The sequence below is a fragment of the Salmo salar genome, chromosome ssa05 (assembly GCF_905237065.1).
Source record: "Salmo salar chromosome ssa05, Ssal_v3.1, whole genome shotgun sequence".
Taxonomy (NCBI): domain Eukaryota; kingdom Metazoa; phylum Chordata; class Actinopteri; order Salmoniformes; family Salmonidae; genus Salmo; species Salmo salar.
In genome coordinates, this window is record NC_059446.1 from 14,052,066 (window position 1) to 14,073,432 (window position 21,367).

A 21,367-nucleotide genomic window follows, 5' to 3' on the forward strand; every position below is an offset into this window, starting at 1 on the left:
CCAGGATGAAGGGGTAGCAACGTGACCATTTCCCTGTGACCAGGATGCAGGGAGCAGGGGTAGCAACGTGACAATTTCCCTGTGACCAGGATGCAGGGGTAGCAACGTGACCATTTCCCTGAGACCAGGATGCAGGGGTAGCAACGTGACCATTTCCCTGTGACCAGGATGCAGGGGTAGCAACGTGACCATTTCCCTGTGACCAGGATGCAGGGAGCAGTGGTAGCAACGTGACCATTTCCCTGTGACCAGGATGAAGGGGTAGCAACGTGACCATTTCCCTGTGACCAGGATGCAGGGGTAGCAACGTGACCATTTCCCTGTGACCAGGATGCAGGGAGCAGGGGTAGCAACGTGACCATTTCCCTGTGACCAGGATGCAGGGGTAGCAACGTGACCATTTCCCTGAGACCAGGATGCAGGGGTAGCAACGTGACCATTTCCCTGTGACCAGGATGCAGGGGTAGCAACGTGACCATTTCCCTGTGACCAGGATGCAGGGAGCAGGGGTAGCAACGTGACCATTTCCCTGTGACCAGGATGAAGGGGTAGCAACGTGACCATTTCCCTGTGACCAGGATGCAGGGAGCAGGGGTAGCAACGTGACCATTTCCCTGAGACCAGGATGCAGGGAGCAGGGGTAGTAACGTGACCATTTCCCTGTGACCAGGATGAAGGAAGCTGTAGGATTCAACTACAGGATTGACATGTATTTTTGTCAGAACAATGACCTTAAAATCTAAACTGGGAGGACATAATCTATGTCTCATCTCTTTCTCTGTCTCTCGCTCTCTCGCGCTCTCGCTCTCTCTCAATTTCAATTTCATTTAAGGGGATTTATTTGCATGGGAAACACATGTTTACATTGCCAAAGCAAGTGAAATAGATAATTAACAAAAGTGAAATAAACAATAGATGTGGGAGTTTATCAAAATTGGATTTGTTTTCGAATTGTTTGTGGATCTGTGTAATCTGAGGAAAATATGTGTCTCTAATATGGTCATACATTCGGCAGGAGGTTAGGAAGTGCAGCTCAGTTTCCACCTCATTTTGTGGGCAGTGTCCACATAACCTGTCTTCTCTTGAAGGTCTGCCTACGGCGGCCTTTCTCAATAGCAAGGCTATGGTCACTGAGTCTGTACATAGTTAAAGCTTTCCTTAATTTTAGGTCAGTCACAGTGGTCAGATATTCTGCCACTGTGTACTCTCTGTTTAGGGCCAAATAGCATTCTAGTTTGCTCAGTTTTTATGTTAATTCTTTCCAATGTGTCAAGTAATTATCTTTTTGTTTTCTCATGATTTGGTTGGGTCTAACTGTGTTGCTGTCCTGGGGCTCTGTGGGGTGTGCTTGTGTTTGTGAACAGAGCCCCAGGACCAGCTTGTTTAGGGGACTCTTCTCCAGGTTCATCTCTCTGTAGGTGAAGACTTTATTATGGAAGGTTTGGGAATCGCTTCCTTTTAGGAGGTTGTAGAATTTAACTGTTCTTTTCTGTATTTTGATAATTAGCGGATATTGGCCTTATTCTGCTCTGCGTGCATTATTTGGTGTTTTACGTTGTACACTGAGGATATTTTGGGAGAATTCTGCATGCCGAGTCTCAATTTGGTGTTTGTCCCAATTATTGGTTGGTGAGCGGACCCCAAGCCTCACAACCATAAAGGGAAATTGGGTTCTATAACTGATTCAAGTATTTTCAGCCAGATCCTAATTGGTATGTCGAATTTTCTGTATTACTGAGATTTAGGGCACCCAGGTCTGACAGAACCTGTGATTAACTGTCAGAGCCCAGGTCTGACAGAACCTGTGATTAACTGTCAGGGCCCAGGTCTGACAGAACCTGTGATTAACGGTCAGAGCCCAGGTCCGACAGAACCTGTGATTAACTGTCAGGGCCCAGGTCTGACAGAACCTGTGGTTAACGGTCAGGGCTCAGGTCTGACAGAACCTGTGATTAACTGTCAGGGCCCAGGTCTGACAGAACCTATGGTTAACTGTCAGGGCCCAGGTCTGACAGAACCTGTGATTAACTGTCAGGGCCCAGGTCTGACAGAACCTGTGATTAACTGTCAGGGCCCAGGTCTGACAGAACCTGTGGTTAACGGTCAGAGCCCAGACAGAACCTGTGATTAACTGTCAGGGCCCAGGTCTGACAGAACCTGTGGTTAACCGTCAGGGCCCAGGTCTGACAGAACCTGAGCAGAAGATCTAGGTCAAATCGGCCTATTTTTCTCTCTCTCTCTCTCTCTCTCTCTCTCTCTCTCTCTCTCTCTCTCTCTCTCTCTCTCTCTCTCTCTCTCTCTCTCTCTCTCTCTCTCTCTCTCTCTCTCTCTCTCTCTCTCTCTCTCTCTCTCTCTCTCTCTCTCTCTCTCTCTCTCTCTCTCTCTCTCTCTCTCTCTCTCTCTCTCTCTCTCTCTCTCTCTCTCTCTCTCTCTCTCTCTCTCTCTCTCTCTCTCTCTCTCTCTCTCTCTCTCTCTCTCTGTATATGTATATGTATGCTGAATTTTAATACAGTGAGACAGACCCCACTAAGGGTCTGTATGCTGGAGAGGTGGAAGAGAGGAGAGGAGAGAAGGAGGAGAGGCAAATGCCCCCAGGGCTACACTTTAGGACCCCATCATAAAAAGACTTAGCTCTTGCCTCAGTCTCTCTCTGCCCCAGGGCTGCATTCATTATTCATGAAAAAGCACTCTCAAAATGTTATGCCTCACATTTTAGGAGAGGGCATGGGTGTTAGGGGTGCATTACAGAGGGTTGTTGTGTGTGTGTTTGTGTGTGTATGTGTATGAGTACATGCATGTTTGCATGTAGTGTGTAGTGTGTGTATAGTGTGTGTTGGGTTTAGTGGCAAGCTGTGTGTGTGTGTGTGTGTGTGTGTGTGTGTGTGGTGTGCGTGCGTGAGTGAGTGCATGCATGTTTGTGTGTGTGTGTATAGTGTGTGTTGGGTTTAGTTGCAAGCTGTGTGTGTGTGTGTGTGTGTGTGTGTGTGTGTATAGTGTGTGTTGGGTTTAGTTGCAAGCTGTGTAGTGTGTGTGTGTATAGTGTGTGTGTAGTGTGTGTGTGTGTGTGTGTGTGTGTATAGTGTGTGTGTAGTGTGTGTGCCACAGCCCTCTCCCCCCAGCTGCTGATTAGGTTTTTCATTTCCTGATAAGCTGTTTTATTGAGTCTGCAGTGAAATGAAATATTAATAGGGATTCATTAAAGAATACCACGGATAGTTCCACCCACATCGTGTACAGTAGGACATTACAGAGTATTGGCGATTCGTCCATTGGCGATGGTCTCTAAAATAAACTAACCAACGCTCTATGGAATTTCTGTTTTCGCTGACTGTGCAACCACAGCTTAAAGAGAATGACAAAGTGCATCTTTGAGAAAGTAAGAGGGAGAGAGAGAGCGAGAGAGAGACAGGCAGAGAGAGAGAAAGAGAGACAGAGAGAGAGAGTGAGAGAGAGAGACAGAGAGAGAGAGAGAGAGAGAGAGAGAGAGAGTGTTGCTATGATAAATGTACATGTCTAATATGTTCTCTGTACTACCTTGGAGGTTAAATAGTATTTGACCTTTTTGTGTTTCTCAATTGGATGTGTTTGTTGGCTCTGATAAAACATTTCTTTTTTCCTGTGGTCTGTCCAGGAACAAATGTCACAGAATGTTTTTCTATAAGGTCACTTAACTCACTGAGACCCACTTCTCAGCTTAGACTGTATAACCTTTGAAAAGACAGCCCAGATGAATAGCTATGAGACATGAAAACAGCAGAGACAAAGACAATGGTTAAGTGCTGTGATGTTTCTAACTCCATCAGTACAGCTCCTCTCTGTTAGTAGATTTGTGCGCTCTCTTTCTCTCTCTCTGTCCCTCTCTGTCTCTCAATTGAATTCAATTGAATTCAATGTAAGGGCTTTATTGTCATGGGAAACATATGTTAACATTACCAAAGCAAGTGAAGTAGATAATAAACAAAAGTGAAATAAACAATAAAAATGAACACTAAACACTCTCTCTCTCCCTCTCTCTCCTCTCTTCCCTCTCTCTCTCTCCTCTCCTCCCTCTATCTCTCCCTCTCTCTTCACTCTCTCCTCACTCTCTCTTTCTCCCTCTCTCTCCTCTCTTCCCTCTCTCTCTCTCCTCTCCTCCCTCTCTCTCTCTCCCTCTCTCTTCACTCTCTCCTCACTCTCTCTTTCTCCCTCTCTCTTTCTCCCTCTCTCTCTCCTCTCTTCCCTCTCTCTCTCTCTCCCTCTCTCCTCACTCTCTCTTTCTCTCTCTCTATTTTGCCTCTCCTCCCTCCCTCTCTCCCTCTCCCTCCCTCTCTCCCTCTCCCTCCCTATCCCTCTCCCTCCCTCCTCTCTGTCTCTCTCTCTCACTCTCTCTCTGTTAGGTATCTATCGGGTAATAAAGTGTGAAAGGGGAGAAATAACATCTGTCCCTCGAGTCTGATTACACACACACACACACACACACACACACACACACACACACACACACACACACACACACACACACACACACACACACACACACACACACACACACACACACACACACACACACACACACACACACAATCTTGTATATCTCCCACTGGACAGATTCTATAGAAATCAGGTTAATGATCTGTTTCGCTCCATTACTAAGATCCATGATGATATAATGCTGTCTAGATAGAATGTTAAAGTGTATGTGTGTGTGTGTGTGTGTGAACCTCACGTAGCGTACAAGCATAAGCCATCAAGCCTTCCAGAGAGCAGGCCAAGGTAATGGTCTTGTTGGACCCAAATATAACATTGTTTGTGTTTGAGAGAGAGAGAGAATACTTTAGCATTCTCCATTGACGCAGGCAGCGCAGTTTAATGCAGTGTTCCCATGTGTCTAACAGAAGGCATTGACACGGCACTCCGCTGCCAGTTACCCTCTCGCTACCTAATATAACAGCACACTTACGTAACTGGCTCTCACCGTCACGCCATGTTGGCTTCTTACACAACTATCACATTTCAGGGAAGACCCAGATGCAGACAGTGTTGAAGTAACAAAAGTGTATTACTAGAACAGGGGTCAGGCAAAACAACAGGTCAACAGTAGACAAAGGGCTGTGAGACATGGGTTTGATTCTAGACACATGAAAGTGGGATGTATACGGAGGATACGGGGCAACAGAAGGCGAACAGCAGAGGGGCTAATAACCTTGGAGAAAGGGCCAATAAACCGGGACTCCACCCGGAGGGGCAGATCCCAGGTGGACAGCCATACCTTCTGCCCGAGATGATACCGGGGAGCTGGGGTCCGGGGAGCTGGGGTCCGGGGAGCTGGGGTCCGGGGAGCTGGGGTCCGGTGAGCTGGGGTCCGGTGGCTGTCCTGTTGTCGCCAATACTCGGAGGTGGTCTTGAGAAGAGCCGACCGGGATCTCTTCCAGGTACGACGACAGAGGGGGACAAACATCTGGGCCGATGGTATGCCGACCTCTTCCTCAGGGAAGAACGGGGGCTGATAACCTAGGGAACACTCAAAGGGCGAGAGCCCAGTGGCAGAGCAAGGAAAGGTGTTGCGGGCGTATTCGACCCACACTAGTTGCTGGCTCCAGGTGGTGGGGTTGGCGGACCAGGCATTGAAGAGTCGTCTCCAGGTCTTGGTTGGCTCACTCTGACTGGCCATGAGACTGGGGGTGGAGCCCGGAGGACAAGCTAGCCGACGACCCAATGAGTGTGCAGAATGCCTTCCAGAACTGGGACGAGAACTGAGGACCCGGTCGGAGACCATGTCCAGTGGGAGTCCATGGATCCATAAGATGTGCTGCACCATCTCTTTGGCAGAGGGTAGCTTTGGGAGAGGAATGAAGTGGGCAGCTTTGGAAAACCGGTCCACTACTGTCAGAATGGCAGTGTTGCCATCAGACGAGGGGAGTGAGACCAGGGACGGTGAGGGACAGGCAGATGTTGATGGAGACCAGCCAGAGCTTGCCGAGGAGTCTTGTTCCTTGCACAAATCGTGCAGGTGGCGATGAACGCGGAGACGTCAAGAACCATGGTAGGCCACCAAAAGCGTTGTCGCACAAAGGCCAGGGTCCGACGGGAGCCCAGGTGGCAGGTAAGCTTAGAGGAGTGGGCCCACTCCAGGACCGAGGAGCGAACCGCGTCACGATCAAACATCCGGTCTGGATGCGCTGTCACGCCACTTTAGCCCCACGGCTACGACCCCGGAACCCGAGACCATCCTTCCCCCCCGGCTGGGAATGCTGCGCCTCACAAACATGTTTCCCTATTCCCCAGCTGAGTGCCATCGCCAGGTGGGAAGGATGGTCTCGGGTTCTGGGGTTGTAGCCCTGGGGCTATAGCGGCGTGACAGTGTTGGATTCCGTTCGGTATGAGAGGGAGAAATTGAACCAGCAGAAAAGCAGGGCCAACGTAACTTGCCTGGAATTGAGACGCTTGGCGGTGCGGAGATATTCCAGGTCCTTGTGGTCAGTCCACGCAATGAATGGATATTCCTCCCCCTCCAGCCAGGGCCTCCACTCCTCCAATGCCATTTTCACCGTGAGAAGCTCACAATTTCCCACATTGTAGTTCCTCTCCGTGGCGTTGAGGCAATGGGAGAAGAAGGCGCAGGGATGTAACTTGAGGTCCAGGGCAGAACACTGGGACAGGACAGCCACCACTCCGACATCCAAAGCATCGGCCTCCACCACAAACTGTCGGGACGGGTCAGGATGAAAGAAGATGGGAGCTGTGGTGAAACGGTGTTTGAGATCCCGGAACGCCCGGTCAGCAGCTGGGGACCATGTGAACGGAACCTTGGGAGAGGTGAGTGCAGACAGGGGAAGCCAGGGTGCTGTAACCCCGGCGAATCCTAGGAAATGTTGCACCTGCAACCTGGATGTAGGCTGGGGCCAATCCACCACCACTCTCACCTTCCCGGGATCCATCTGTACACTCCCTGCAGTGATGATGTAACCCAGGAAGGGGATGGTGGAGCGATGGAATTTGCACTTCTTTGCTTTCACAAAAGCTGGTTCTCCGGGAAGCGTTGGAGAACCTTCGGTCATGGAGCACATGTTCTTAGGCAGAGCGGGAAAAGGCGAGGATGTCATCGAGGTAGACGAAGACGAACCAGTTCAACATGTCGCGGAGAACATCATTAACCAGAGCCTGGAACACAGCTGGGGCGTTGGTAAGGCCAAATGGCATGACCAGATACTCATAGTGACCGCTGGCCGTGTTGAAGGCAGTCTTCCACTCATCCTTTCCCGTATCCGCACCAGGTGGTAGGAGTTCCGTAGGTCCAGCTTGGAGAACACGGTGGCCCCCTGGAGCGGCTCTAAGGCCAAGAAGATGAGTGGTAGCGGGTAGGGGTTCTTCACCGTGATGTCGTTGAGGCCCCGGTAGTCGATGCAAGGGTGCAGGGTTTTGTCCTTCTTCTCCACCAGGAAGAACCCTGTGCTGGTGGGGGAGGCAGAAGGATGGATGAACCCTGCAGCTAGGGAGTCCTCAATGTAGGTCTCCATAGCCTTGGTCTCCGGACCCAACAGAGAGTACAGTCATCCCCGGGGCGGCGTGGTGCCTAGGAGAAGGTCAATCCTGCAGTCATTGGGTTGGTGCGGCAGAAGCGAAGTGGCCTGGGCCTTACTCAACACCTCCCGGAGGTCCTGGGCAACTTCCGAGCCCCCAGGAAGACATCCCTGGGAAGGCTGCACTGACTTCAGGCAATGAGCATGGCAGAACAGGCTCCAGCCCATGATGGCACCAGCAGATCAGTCAATAAGGGGATTGTGTCACTGGAGCCAAGAGAATCCCAATGCCACGGGAACCTGAGGAGACATAGTGAGCAGGAATTGGATCGTTTTGCTGTGGTTCCCTGACACACGTAGGTTGATGGGGGTGATATTGTGGGTGACCCGGCCTGTAGAGCGCCCGTCCAACCTCCATGAGAATGGAGAGTGGCTGAGTGGGGATGCCCAGCTTGGATGCCAGGGTAGCATCCATAAAGCTCTCATCGGCCCCAGAGTTGAGTACCCGGAGAGATTTTGACTGGTCCCCCCACAGCAAAATGTTATGAAAAGGGGTGTGAGTAAGGGGACCACGAAGCAACTCCTCGTGCCTTCCAATGGTGGCTCCTTGGGAGGAGATGGAGTTGCGGAGCTGGTCTGAGTCTGCTGGGTCAGTCATGGCCAGTTCGTATTATCACGTTTCAGGGAAGACCCAGATGCAGACAGTGTCAATGTAACACATTTTTTTTACGAGAACAGGGTGCAGGCAAAATGACAGGTCAAGGGCAGGCATAGGTCAGTAATCCAAATCAGAGTCCAAAAGGTACAGAACGGCAGGCAGTCTCAGGGTCAGAGCAGGCAGAGTTCAATAATCCAGTGTGGTGTGACTGTCACGGCTGTCGAAAGGATCGGACCAAAGTGCAGCGTGTGTTTCGTTCCACATATTTATTTAATCCATGAAAACTATGCAATACATCAAATAACTGAAATCTACAAAATAACAAACCGTGACGCAGAGGAGAAACAAACACTACTGTAACGGTTGTCATCTGGAAAGGAGGACCAAGGCGCAGTGGGTTGTATACTCATCTTCTTTTAATAGGCGAAAGAAGGAAAACCAATCAAATACGTATACAAAAATAACAACAATGATGAATGACGAATACAGACTTGAAGGCACAAGACAGCAATTCAAGTGACAACCTCCCACAATTTACAAACACAAACACACCCTAATATATAGGACTCTCAATCAAAGGCAACTAGACAACACCTGCTTCAATTGAGAGTCCACACCCCAATTAACTAAACATAGAAACAGACTAACTAGAAAGAACATAGAAATAGACTAACATATAGCAGTGACCAAAAACCCCGGAAATAATGAATCAAACACCCCACTACATAAACCATCACCCCGACACACATAAACAAAATACCCTCTGCCACGTCCTGACTAAACTACAATAGCAAATAATCGTATTTACTGGTCAGGACGTGACAGTACCCCCCTATAAATAAAAAAAATAAAAAAAACAACAACAAACGAAAATTCCCCCTATACTAAAGGGAGGGAAGGGAGGGTGGCTGCCGTCAACGACGGCACCTGTGCTACACCCCCCCTCCCCAACCCACCTATACCGGAGGTGGCTTTGGCTCTGGCCTACTGTCCTCCAGAATGCAGAACTTGATCAGTTTCGGGCCGTAGGCAGACTCCCCTCGTTCCGGATCATCGGCAGACCTCTTCCGTTCCATGCTGAAGGCAGACTCATTCGTTATACAGTTAATCATATTTAGTTCCAAATCGTCAGGCTTACTCAGTTCCGGGTTGCTGCTAGACTCCCTTGGTTCCGGGTCATCGGCAGACTCACCCAGTTCTGGGTCACAGACAGACCCCTTCGGTTCCGGGTCGCAGGCAGACTCCCTCAGTTCCGGGTCGCAGGCAGACTCCCTCGGTTCCGGGTCGCAGGCAGTCTCCCTCGGTTCCGGATCACAGGCAATCTCCCTCGGTTCCGGATCACAGGCAGTCTCCCTCGGTTCCGGACTAGACACTGTTGCCGGATACTCTGGACTGCACCCTGGTGCCGGATACTCTGGACTGCACACTGTTACCGGATACTCTGGACTGCACACTGTTGCCGGATACTCTGGACTGCACACTGTTGCCGGATACTCTGGACTGCACACTGTTGCCGGATACTCTGGACTGCACACTGTTGCCGGATACTCTGGACCGCACACTGTTGCCGGATACTCTGGACTGCACACTATTGCCGAACTCTCGAGGCTGGGCTGACGCACTGGAAGCCTGATGTGTGGTGCTGGTACTGGAGGTATCAGCCTGGGAACACGCACCTCAGGGCTAGTGCGGGGAGCGGGACAGGCCGAGTCGGACTGAGCAGACGCACTGGAAGCCTGATGCGTGGTGCTGGTACTGGAGGTATCAGCCTGGGAACACGCACATCAGGGCTAGTGCGGGGAGCGGGAACAGGCCGAGTCGGACTGGGCTGACGCACTGGAAGCCTGATGCGTGGTGCTGGTACTGGAGGTATCAGCCTGGGAACACGCACCTCAGGGCTAGTGCGGGGAGCGGGATCAGGCCGAGTCGGACTGGGCTGACGCACTGGAAGCCTGATGCGTGGTGCTGGTACTGGAGGTATCAGCCTGGGAACACGCACCTCAGGGCTAGTGCGGGGAGCGGGAACAGACCGAGTCGGACTGGGTTGACGCACTGGACCGTAGAGGCGTACTGGCGGTCTCGAGCGCAGAACTGGCATCGCTTTTACTGGCTGGATGCCCACTATCCCCTGGCAAATGCGGGGCACTGGTATAGCGCGTACCGGCCTAAAAATACTTGGCCTCGCCACAGTACCCATTACCCCGAAGCACGAGACCTGTCCATTCACTGGTTGCCCAGAAAAGGTACGGAGATTTGGCCTGGGGCTCAAACCTCGCCCAGCCAAACTACCCATATGCCCCCCCCAATTTTTTTATTGGGGCTGCCTCTCGGGCTTAAACGCCAGTCGTGTTCCTTGGTAGCGTTCCCGGTCTTTGTTCCATTTTCTCCATGGGCCCTCTCCGGCCATAATCTGTTCCCATGTCCATTTCTCCCGTTGGTCCAACTCAAATTCCCTTTGCTCCTCAAAGTCCACCTGTTGCTCCTTCCTCCGCTGCTTGGTCCGGATTTGGTGGGAGGTTCTGTAACGGTTGTCGTCTGGAAAGGAGGACCAAGGCGCAGCGGGTTGTATACTCATCTTCTTTTAATAGGCGAAAGAAGGAAAACCAATCAAATACGTATGCAAAAATAACAACAATGATGAATGACGAATACAGACTTGAAGGCACAAGACAGCAATTCAAGTGACAACCTCTCACAATTTACAAACACAAACACACCCTAATATATAGGACTCTCAATCAAAGGCAACTAGACAACACCTGCCTTCAATTGAGAGTCCACACCCCAATTAACTAAACATAGAAACAGACTAACTAGAAAGAACATAGAAATAGACTAACATATAGCAGTGACCAAAAACCCCGGAAATAATGAATCAAACACCCCACTACATAAACCATCACCCCGACACACATAAACAAAATACCCTCTGCCACGTCCTGACCAAACTACAATAGCAAATAATCTTATTTACTGGTCAGGACGTGACAACTACTCACAAATAATCACCCACAAAAACAGGTGGGACAAACATCAACTTAAATATGACCTCCAATTAGAGACAACGACGACCAGCTGCCTCTAATTGGAGATCATACCAAACAAAACCAACATAGAAATACAAAACTAGAAACTGAACATAGAAATACAAAACATAGACAAACACCACCTGTCACACCCTGACCTACTCTACCATAGAAAATAACCACTTACTATGGTCAGGACGTGACAGTACCCCCCCCCCCCAAGGTGCAGACTCCGACCGCACCTACACAAAATAACAACAACAAAAAAACAAACAACAAACCCCCCCTAAAAACAAAAACACAAAGGGAGGGTAGGGTGGGTGACTAATGTCTATGGCGGCTCAGGTGCAGTACTCAGAACCTTCTTATCCAGCGCATCCCCCCCGTGGAGGAGGCGGCTCGGGTTCGGGGTGTAACCCCCGCTCCACCCGCTGATCCCTCTGCTTCTGCACCACCGGACTGTAGATCATTGCCGGAGGCTCTGGGTTGCAGGCCGCCGCTGGAGGTTCTGGGCTGCAGGCCGCCGCTGGAGACTCCGGGCTGCCACTGAAGACTCCGGGCTGCAGGCCGTCGCTGGAGGCTCCGTACTGAGGGGCGTCGCTGGAGGCTCCAGACTGGGGAGCATCGCTGGAGGCACCGGACTGGGGAGCGTCGCTGGAGGCTCCGGACTGGGGAGCGTCACTGGAGGCTCCGGACTGGAGAGCGTCTCTGTATGTTCCGGACTGGGGACCGTCGCGGCAGGCTCCGTGCCATGGATCATCACTGGAGGCTCCGTGCCATGGATCATCACTGCAGGTTCCGCGCCATGGAACATCACTGGAGGCTCCGGGCCATGGATTATCACAGGAGGCTTCGGGCCATGGATCATCCCTACAGGCTCCGGGCCATGGATCATCCCTACAGGCTACGGGCCACGGATCATCACTGGAGGCTTCGTGCCATGGATTATCACTACAGGCTCCGGGCCATGGATCATCACTGGAGGCTTCGTGCCATGGATTATCACTGGAGGCTTCGTGCCATGGATTATCACTGGAGGCTTCGTGCCATGGATTATCACTGGAGGCTTCGGACCATAGATCATCACTGAAGGCTTCCTACGTGGAGCTGGAACCGGTCTCACCAGACTGGGGAGACGCACAGGAGACTGGGTGCGCAGAGCAGACACAGGGTATACTGGGCCGTGGAGGCGCACTGGAGGTCTGGAGCTTAGGGCTGGCACGCCCCGTCCTGGCTGGATGGTTATTTGAGCCCAGCAAGGGCGGAGCGCTGGCACAGGACAAACTGGGCTGTGCTGGTGAACAGGGGGTACCGTGCGTAGAGCAGGTGCAGGATAACCTGGGCCGAAGAGACGCACTGGAGACCAGATACGCTGAGCCGGCGCACTTCTTCCTGGCTGACGGCCAACTCTAGTACGGCAACGGTGAGGAGCTTGCACCGAGCGCACCGGGCTGTGAGTGCACACTGGCGACACAGTGCGCATCACCGCATAACACTGTGCTTGCTCGGTCACTCGCTCCCCACGGTAAGTACGGGGAGTTGGCTCAGGTCTCCAACCTGACTCTGCCATTCTCCCCGTGTGCCCCCCCCCCTCTCGCACTTGCCTCTTGGTGGATATAGTGCCTCGTAGTATCACCGCTCCGCTCTTGCTGCCTCGATCTCCTCCTTAGGACGGCGATACTCCCCAGCCTGCCTCCAGGGTCCTTTCCCGTCCAATATCTCCTCCCAAGTCCATTTGTCCTGCTGATCCATACCACGCTGCTTGGTCCTTTGGTGGTGGGTGATTCTGTCACGGCTGTCGAAAGGATTGGACCAAATTGCAGCGTGTGTTTCGTTCCACATATTTATTTAATCCGTGAAAACTATGCAATACATCAAATAACTGAAATCTACAAAATAACAAACCGTGACACAGAGGAGAAACAAACACTACTCACAAATAATCACCCACAAAAACAGGTGGGACAAACATCAAGTTAAATATGACCTCCAATTAGAGACAACGACGACCAGCTGCCTCTAATTGGAGATCATACCAAACAAAACCAACATAGAAATACAAAACTAGAAACTGAACATAGAAATACAAAACATAGACAAACACCACCTGTCACGCCCTGACCTATTCTACCATAGAAAATAACCACTTACTATGGTCAGGACGTGATAGTGACAAGGTACAGAACGGCAGGCAGGCTCAGGGTCAGGGCAAGCAGAATGGTCAAAACTGGGAAAACTAGAAAACAGGAACTAGAAACAGACAGGAGCAATGGGGAAAATGCTGGTAGGCTTGACAAACAAAATGAACTGGCAACAAAGAACACAGGTATAATACACTGGGGATAATTGGGAAGATGGGCGACAGCTGGAGGGGGGTGGAGACAAGCACAAAGACAGGTGAAACAGATCAGGATGTGACACACGACAAATGTTTTAGCTGGTGTATGAGGCTGTTTTAGCAGACTATTTTAGCTGGAGATCGTGTCAATTTCACCTAGTCTCTGTTTGTTCAGTCACATACAGTACCTCAATTACCTCATACCCCCTGCTCATCGACTCAGTACTGGTACTCCCTGTATATAACCAAGTTATCATCGACTCAGTACTGGCACTCCCTGTATATAGCCAAGTTATTGTTACTCATTGTGTATTTATTCCTTGTGTTATTATTTTTCTATTATTTTCTCCCCCTCTCCACTTCACCATCTCTCTCCTTCACCATCTCTCCCCTTCTCCATCTCTCTCCTTCACCATCTCTCCCCTTCACCATCTCTCCCCCTCTCCCCTTCACCATCTCTCTCCTTCACCATCTCTCCCCTTCACCATCTCTCCCCTTCACCATCTCTCCCCCTCTCCCCTTCACCATCTCTTCCCTTCACCATCTCTCCCCCTCTCCCCTTCACCATCTCTCCCCCTCTCCATCTCTCCCCCTCTCCCCTTCACCATCTCTCCCCCTCTCCACCCCTCCCCTTCACCATCTCTCCCCCTCTCCCCTTCACCATCTCTCTCCTTCACCATCTCTCTCCTTCACCATCTCTCCCCTTCACCATCTCTTCCCCTCTACCCTTCACCATCTCCCTCCTTCACCATCTCTCCCCCTCTCCGATTCACCATCTCTCCCCCTCTTCCCTTCACCATCTCTCCCCCTCTCCCCTTCACCATCTCTCCCCCTCTCCATCTCTCCCCCTCTCCCCTTCACCATCACTCTCCTTCACCATCTCTCCCCTTCACCATTTCTCCCCCTCTTCCCTATACCATCTCCCCCTCTCTCCCCTTCACCATCTTCTCCTTCACCATCTCTCCACTTCACCATGTCTCCCCCTCTCCCCTTCACCATCTCTCCCCTTCTCCATCTCTCCATCTCTCCCTCTCTCCCCTTCACCATCTCTCCCCTTCACCATCTCTCCCCTTCACCATCTCTCTCCTTTACCATCTCTCTCCTTCACAATCTCTCCCCTTCACCATCTCTCCCCCTCTCCCCTTCACCATCTCTCCCCTCTCCCCCTCTTTCACAATCTCTTCTTTGCCCTCCCTCCCTCCCTCCCTCCCTCCCTCCCTCCCTCCCTCCCTCCCTCCCTCCCTCCCTCCCTCTCTCTCTCTCTCTCTCTCTCTCTCTCTCTCTCATCATTAACATATTAAGCCAGTGAGGGGTAACAGTTATTGATGGAGTCTTTTTAACGAGTTTACACTCCGACACGTCCTCCTTCAATCATCTCAGTGAATGAACAGAACCACTGAAGCAGAGACCATGTAGACACCAGACCGAATCTTGATGGAGCTCCTCTCAAAATGACCTGTCTCAATACAAGTAATCTAAAACTGGAGCATTTCCAATCAGAGAATCACATGATATCATGGTGTACTGTCATTCCTTTGTGTTTCCTCTTGGTCTCTTTATAAAAGATGACTCCAACATATGTGACTACGTCCGCAGGTTTATTGCAGACATTTTGGTAATTTCAGTCAACAGTAGGACACTACTTTTGACCATGGCCCATAAGGCCAGACGTAGTGCGCTAAATAAGGAATTTGGAGCCTTTTGGGACTCAGACAATAAGTGAATAAGGTCTATAAATCCTGTAGCCAGTCAGGTGTGACACAGCCAGGGTCAGAGGTCAGTGAGAGACATCAGACAGATGCACTCTGATGGCAAACATCAATCGCTGGCAATAACACAGAGACAGCAGTAGCCCGTCAGACACAGAGAAACGCTAACCTAGCCCCTCAGACACAGAGACAGGACCACCAGTCAGGAAGGGCAGAGATATAATCCTGAGAACACACTAAAGTCTAGGGTCATCAGAGGAGAACGTCGGTAGTGGGGCGACCTAGTAAAATAATCTATACAGTGAGGGAAAAAAGTATTTGATCCCCTGCTGATTTTGTACGTTTGCCCACTGATAAAGAAATGATCAGTCTATAATTTTAATGGTAGGTTTATTTCAACAGTGAGAGACAGAATAACAACAGAAAAATCCAGAAAAACGCATGTCAAAATGTTATAATTTGATTTGCATTTTAATGAGGGAAATAAGTATTTGACCCCCTCTCAATCAGAAAGATTCTGGCTCCCAGGTGTCTTTTATGCAGGTAACGAGCTGAGATTAGGAGCACACTCTTAAAGGGAGTGCTCCTAATCTCAGTTTGTTACCTGTATAAAAGACACCTGTCCACAGAAGCAATCAATCAGATTCCAAACTCTCCACCATGGCCAAGACCAAAGAACTCTCCAAGGATGTCAGGGACAAGATTGTAGACCTACACAAGGCTGGAATGGGCTACAAGACCATCGCCAAGCAGCTTGGTGAGGAGGTGACAACAGTTGGTGCGATTATTTGCAAATGGAAGAAACACAAAAGAACTGTCAATCTCCCTCGGCCTGGGGCTCCATGGAGTTGCAATGATCATGAGAACGGTGAGGAATCAGCCCAGAACTACACGGGAGGATCTTGTCAATGATGCTGGGACCATAGTCACCAAGAAAACAATTGGTAACACACTACGCCGTGAAGGACTGAAATCCTGCAGCGCCCGCAAGGTCCCCCTGCTCAAGAAAGCACATAAACATGCCCGTCTGAAGTTTGCCAATGAACATCTGAATGATTCAGAGGACAACTGGGTGAAAGTGTTGTGGTCAGATGAGACCAAAATGGAGCTCTTTGGCATAAACTCAACTCGCCGTGTTTGGAGGAGGAGGAATGCTGCCTATGACCCCAAGAACACCATACCCACCGTCAAACATGGAGGTGGAAACATTATGCTTTGGGGTGTTTTTCTGCTAAGGGGACAGGACAACTTCACCGCATCAAAGGGACGATGGACGGGGCCATGTACCGTCAAATCTTGGGTGAAAACCTCCATCCCTCAGCCAGGGCATTGAAAATGTGTATTCCAGCATGACAATGACCCAAAACACATGGCCAAGGCAACAAAGGAGTGACTCAAGAAGAAGCACATTAAGGTCCTGGAGTGGCCTAGCCAGTCTCCAGACCTTAATCCCATAGAAAATCTGTGAAGGGAGCTGAAGGTTCGAGTTGCTAAACGTCAGCCTCGAAACCTTAATGACTTGGAGAAGATCTGCAAAGAGGAGTGGGACAAAATCCCTCCTGAGATGTGTGCAAACCTGGTGGCAACTACAAGAAACGTCTGACCTCTGTGATTGCCAACAAGGGTTTTGCCACCAAGTACTAAGTCATGTTTTGCAGAGGGGTCAAATACTTATTTCCCTCATTAAAATGCAAATCATTTTATAACATTTCTGGCATGCGTTCTTCTGGATTTTTTGGTTGTTATTCTGTCTCTCACTTTTCAAATTAACCTACCATTAAAATTATAGACTGATCATTTCTTTGTCAGTGGGCAAACGTACAAAAGTAGGGGATCAAATACTTTTTTCCTTCACTGTAGATATGTACATATAGGTAGGGATAAATTGACTAGGCTACAGGATAGACAATAAACAGTATAGTGGTCCTGGATGGTAGGAAGCCTCGGTCCCAGTGTCCATTTCTTTCTATACAGCCATTAAAATGAGCCCGCCCTCCTATAGCTCCTCCTACCAGCCTCCTCTGGTGTGTGTGTGCGTACATGTTCAGCTAACTACAGCTCTCTCTTTTCTCTCTGTCTTGGTTTTTTGTATTTGTTTCATTAGAGCTGTTGGGAACAAACCAGTTGGATTTTGAGAGATGTATCCATCTCTAGGTTGTTTAGATGTAGAGCTGTTGTCTCTTCTGAAGCCAGGTATATCAGATGCATGTGTTTCAGGAGGGGAGTAGGAAGTATCTCAAAGGTAGTTGTCTGTCTGTGTTACAGTCTAGAAACCCAAAAAGCTTGTTTTGGATGCTTAATGTGAGAGATGTATTGGCTTTAGCTATTTTCAGTGGCTGAGGAGACAAATGCACTGGACTGGTGTCTATAAAATTGTCTGTGTGCATCAGTTGAATTCAGTCGTAAAGTAGTGTCCTTAACATCTGTCTGTGGATCGAAGAGGTCTGGTTTCATGTAATAATAACTTGAGAGGAGAACGTCTAGGTCCTTTAGGGACTACTTCACCACTATGGCTCCTGTGGGGGAAAGGAGCTGCTTAATTCACAGAGGAAACTAATCGCATTTATAGTGTGATCATAGAGTACTTTAAATCTGCTACTCAACTGATGAGTTACTGATTGTGAGAGGATCGTTAAGTTAATTACCTGGCTGATTGCCAGACTATTTTAGTCTGATGATTGGGATGAATTAGATGAAATAACACAATCAGTTTCAGACCGGTTTCAGGCAGTTGTTTAACTACATCTTTTACCCATATTCCTCCTTTTATCTGGGTCACCAGGGCAACCCTTTGTTTCCTAGATATTCTGTCCGTAGAAGAAGTTGAGCTATAAGCTATAAGGCAAGCTTTCAGCTTTCAGCTTTCATTTAAGTTATGGAAAATGGGTGAAAATTAGTTTTCACAACAAGAAAAAATATCTTAAGATGTATCAAATGTTCTCACTGGTTGTGTCTCTGTGTCTCTGTGTCTCTGTGTGTCTGTGTCTCTGTGTGTCTGTGTCTCTGTGTCTCTGTGTCTCTGTGTCTCTGTGTGTCTGTGTCTCTGTGTGTCTGTGTGTCTGTGTCTCTGTGTCTCTGTGTCTCTGTGTGTCTGTGTGTCTGTGTCTCTGTGTCTCTGTGTCTCTGTGTCTCTGTGTCTCTGTGTGTCTGTGTCTCTGTGTGTCTGTGTCTCTGTGTCTCTGTGTCTCTGTGTCTCTGTGTCTCTGTGTCTCTGTGTGTCTGTGTCTCTGTGTCTCTGTGTGTCTGTGTCTCTGTGTCTCTGTGTGTCTGTGTCTCTGTGTGTCTGTGTCTCTGTGTCTCTGTGTCTCTGCGTGTCTGTGTCTCTGTGTCTCTGTGTGTCTGTGTCTCTGTGTCTCTGCGTGTCTGTGTCTCTGCGTGTCTGTGTCTCTGTGTCTCTGTGTCTCTGTGTCTCTGTGTCTCTGTGTCTCTGTGTCTCTGTGTCTCTGTGTGTCTGTGTCTCTGTGTCTCTGCGTGTCTGCGTCTCTGTGTCTCTGTGTCTCTGCGTGTCTGTGTCTCTGTGTCTCTGTGTCTCTGTGTGTCTGTGTCTCTGTGTCTCTGCGTGTCTGTGTCTCTGTGTCTCTGTGTCTCTGTGTCTCTGTGTCTCTGTGTGTCTGTGTCTCTGTGTGTCTGTGTCTCTGTGTGTCTGTGTCTCTGTGTCTCTGTGTGTCTGTGTCTCTGTGTCTCTGTGTGTCTGTGTCTCTGTGTCTCTGTGTGTCTGTGTGTCTGTGTCTCTGTGTGTCTGTGTCTCTGTGTGTCTGTGTCTCTGTGTCTCTGTGTGTCTGTGTCTCTGTGTCTCTGTGTCTCTGTGTGTCTGTGTCTCTGTGTGTCTGTGTCTCTGTGTGTCTGTGTCTCTGTGTGTCTGTGTCTCTGTGTCTCTGTGTGTCTGTGTCTCTGTGTGTCTGTGTCTCTGTGTGTCAGTGTCTCTGTGTGTCTGTGTCTCTGTGTGTCTGTGTCTCTGTGTCTCTGTGTGTCTGTGTCTCTGTGTCTCTGTGTGTCTGTGTCTCTGTGTCTCTGTGTCTCTGTGTCTCTGTGTGTCTGTGTGTCTGTGTCTCTGTGTGTCTGTGTCTCTGTGTGTCTGTGTCTCTGTATCTCTGTGTCTCTGTGTGTCTGTGTCTCTGTGTGTCTGTGTCTCTGTGTGTCAGTGTCTCTGTGTGTCTGTGTCTCTGTGTGTCTGTGTCTCTGTGTCTCTGTGTGTCTGTGTCTCTGTGTCTCTGTGTGTCTGTGTCTCTGTGTGTCTGTGTCTCTGTGTGTCAGTGTCTCTGTGTGTCTGTGTCTCTGTGTGTCTGTGTCTCTGTGTCTCTGTGTGTCTGTGTCTCTGTGTCTCTGTGTGTCTGTGTCTCTGTGTCTCTGTGTCTCTGTGTGTCTGTGTCTCTGTGTGTCTGTGTGTCTGTGTCTCTGTGTGTCTGTGTCTCTGTGTGTCTGTGTCTCTGTATCTCTGTGTGTCTGTGTCTCTGTGTCTCTGCGTGTCTGTGTCTCTGTGTCTCTGTGTGTCTGTGTCTCTGTGTGTCTGTGTCTCTGTGTCTCTGTGTGTCTGTGTCTCTGTGTCTCTGTGTCTCTGTGTGTCTGTGTCTCTGTGTCTCTGTGTGTCTGTGTGTCTGTGTCTCTGTGTGTCTGTGTCTCTGTGTCTCTGTGTGTCTGTGTCTCTGTGTCTCTGTGTCTCTGTGTCTCTGTGTGTCTGTGTCTCTGTGTGTCTGTGTCTCTGTGTCTCTGTGTCTCTGTGCTGTTTACTGTAATCTCTGTGTGAAAATATACACTACCGGTCACTTAGAAATATCCTTGTTTTTGAAAGAAAAGCAAATGTTTTTGTCCATTAATATAACATCAAATTGATCAGAAATACAGTGTAGACATTGTTAATGTTGTAAATGACTATTGTAGCTGGAAACGGCTGATTTTTTATGGAATATCTACATAGGTGTACAGAGGCCCATTATCAGCAACCATCACTCCTGTGTTCCAATGGCACGTTGTGTTAGCTAATCCAGGTTTATCATTTTAAAAGGCTAATTGATCATTAGAAAACCCTTTTGCAATTACGTTAGCACAGCTGAAAACTGTTGTTCTGATTAAAGAAGCAATAAAACTGTCCTTCTTTAGACTAGTATCTGGAGCATCAGCATTTGTGGGTTCAATTACAGGCTCAAAATGGCCAGAAACAAAGACCTTTCTTCTGAAATTCATCAGTCTATTCTTGTTCTGAGAAATGAAGGCTATTCCATGCGAGAAATTGACAAGAAACTGACAATCTCTTACAACGCTATGTACTACTCCCTTCACAGAACAGCGCAAACTGGCTCTAACCAGAATAGAAAGAGGAGTGGGAGCACAACTGAGCAAGAGGACAAGTACATTAGAATGTATAGTTTGAGAAACAGATGCCTCACAAGTTCTCAACTGGTAGCTGCAAAACACCAGTCTCAATGTCAACAGTGAAGAGGCGACTCCGGGATGCTGGCCATCTAGGCAGAGTTCCTCTGTCCAGTGTCTGTGTTATTTTGCCCATCTTAATCTTTTCTTTTTATTGGCCAGTCTGAGATATGGCTTTTTCGTTGCAACTCTGCCTAGAAGGCCAGCACCCCGGAGTCGCCTCTTCACTGTTGACGTTGAGACTGGTGTTTTGTGGGTACTATTTAATGAAGCTGCCAGTTGAGAACTTGTGAGGCATCTGTTTCTCAAACTTGACACTCTAATGTACTTGTCCTCTTGCTCAGTTGTGCACCGGGGCCTCCCACTCCTCTTTCTATTCTCGTTAGAGCCAGTTTGCGCTGTTCTGTGAAGGGAGTAGTACACAGTGTTGTACGAGATCTTCAGTTTCTTGGCAATTTCTCACATCCTTCATTTCTCAGAACAAGAATAGACTGACAAGTTTCAGAAGAAAGGTCTTTGTAATCAAACCCATAAATGCCGATGCTCCAGATACTCTACTAGTCTAATGAAGGACAGTTTTATTGCTTCTTTAATCAGAACAACAGTTTTCAGCTGTGCTAACATAATTGCAAAAGGGTTTTCTAATGATCAATTAGCCTTTTAAAATGATAATGTTGGATTAGCTAACACAACGTGCCATTGGAACACAGGAGTGATGGTTACTGATAATGGGCCTCTGTACGCCTATGTAGATATTCCATTAAAAATCA

General features: G+C 49.1%; 1 protein-coding gene across 1 annotated transcript in view; it reads left to right on the forward strand.

Moving 5' to 3' along the window:
- The window catches only part of LOC106604263 (serine/threonine-protein phosphatase 2A 55 kDa regulatory subunit B beta isoform), a 47,094-nt gene that overhangs the window by 6,978 nt on the left and 18,749 nt on the right, over window positions 1–21,367 (forward strand). The window lies entirely within an intron of this gene.